This window comes from Apteryx rowi, unplaced genomic scaffold (genome assembly GCF_003343035.1).
Source record: "Apteryx rowi isolate R43461 unplaced genomic scaffold, aptRow1 scaffold_1249, whole genome shotgun sequence".
NCBI classification, from domain to species: domain Eukaryota; kingdom Metazoa; phylum Chordata; class Aves; order Apterygiformes; family Apterygidae; genus Apteryx; species Apteryx rowi.
The window spans coordinates 1-1884 of record NW_020447474.1 but is presented as its reverse complement, the minus strand read 5'-3'; the positions used below and the strand labels follow the sequence as shown (position 1 = coordinate 1884).

The 1884-nt window shown below is 64.1% G+C and overlaps 1 long non-coding RNA gene across 1 annotated transcript; it reads left to right on the top strand.

Moving 5' to 3' along the window:
* The first annotated feature begins 791 nt into the window (after positions 1-791).
* Positions 792-1708, top strand: LOC112960944. The gene is made up of 3 exons (XR_003251893.1): positions 792-916; positions 1001-1066; positions 1667-1708. It is a non-coding gene; the product is annotated as an uncharacterized LOC112960944 (long non-coding RNA).
* Positions 1709-1884: the final 176 nt, after the last annotated feature.

Here is a 1884-nt window from a genome sequence, read left to right as displayed (position 1 = left end):
GGGGGGGGGCACAGACCCACAGCCATGGGTGCGCAGAGCCCCCAGACCCACAGCTATGGGTGCACAGAGCCCAGACCCACAGCCAAGGGTGCACAGACTCCCCAGACCTGCAGCAATGGGTGCACAGACCCCAGACCCACAGCAATGGGTGCACAGACCCCAGACCCACGGCAATGGGTGCACAGAGCCCCAGACCTGCAGCAGTGGGTGCACAGACCCCAGACCCCCAACAATGGGTGCACAGACCCCAGACCCACAGCAATGGAAATAGAGACCCCCAGACCCACATCAATGGGTGCACAGACCCCAGACCCACAGCAGTGGGTGCCCAGACCCACAGCAATGGGTGCACAGACCCCAGACCCACAGCCAAGGGTGCACAGAGCCCCAGACCCATGGCAAGGGGTGCACAGACCCCAGACCCACAGCAGTGGGTGCCCAGAGCCCCAGCAATGGGTGCACAGACCCCAGACCCACAGCAATGGGTGCACAGAGCCCCAGACCCCCAGCAACGGGTGCACAGACCCCCAGACCCACAGCAACGGGTGCACAGACCCCCAGACCCCCAGCAATGGGTGCACAGAGACCCAGACCCACAGCAATGGAAATAGAGACCCCAGACCCAGATCAATGGGGGCACAGAGCCCCCAGACCCACAGCCAAGGGTGCACAGAACCCCAGACCTGCAGCAATGGGTACACACTCCCCCAGACCCACAGCAATGGGTGCACAGACCCCAGACCCCCAGCAACGGGTGCACAGACCCCCCCAGACCCCCAGCAAGCCGCTGCTCCCGCAGGTCTCGGTGAACGGGCAGCACCAGCTGCAGTTCCTGCACCGGCTGCCGCTGCAAACGGTGCAGACGCTCGAGGTCACCGGCGACGTCAACCTCACCTGCATCAGCTTCGCCGGCCCGGTGAGCACCCGCCGCCGGCCCCGGGCCCCCGCGGCGCCCGCGCAGCGCCCGAGCGGCTCACCGTGCTCTGCGCTCCCTCCGCAGGCGCAGTCGGCGCAGTCGGTGCAGTCGGCGCAGTCGGCGCAGCTCCTGGGTGCCAACTTCCGCAGGGTAAGTGGGGACCCGTGAGCGTGCAAATGCCTCCAGCATTGGTGCCTATGAGTGTGCAAATGCCTCTGGCATTGCCTCCTGGTGTCTGTGAGCGTGCAAAAGCCTCCGGCATTGGTGCCTGTGGGTGCCGTGAGTGTGCAAATGCCTCCGGCATCGGTGCCTGGTGCCTGTGGGTGCCCGTGAGTGTGCAAATGCCTCTGACATTGCCTCCCAGTGTCCGTGAGTGTGCAAATGCTCCTGGCATTGCCTCCTGATGTTCATGAGTGTGCAAATGCCCCTGGCATCAGCTCCAGGCCCTGTGGGTGCCCTAGAGCATGTAAATGCTGCCCATGGGTGCTCATGAGTGTGCAAATGCCTCTGGCATTGGATCCTGGTGCCTGCGGGTGCTCGTGAGCGTGCAGATGCCTCCGGCATCAGCTCCCGGTGTCTCTGGGTGCCCGTGAGCGTGCAAATGCCTCCAGCATTGGCTCTGGCATCAGCTCCCAGCACCCACGCGTGCCTGTGAGCATGCGGGTGCCCGTGGGTGTGCAAATGCCTCCGGCTCCGGCACCGGCTCCGGGAGGCTTTGCCCAGCGCTCACTGGCCTCTCCCTCCCTGCAGCTCATTTCCCGGACTCAGGCGCAGCCGCTGCAGGGAGCCGCTGTGAGTAAATGTGTGCAAATGTGTGTGGGTGCATGTGGGTGCTCACAGGTGCGCAAATGCGCGTCGGTGCACATGGGTGTGCACTTGCAAATGGGTGCACAAATGCATGTGGGTGCATATGGGTGCACAAATGCACATGGGTGCACAAATGCACGTGGGTGCACACATGCACATGG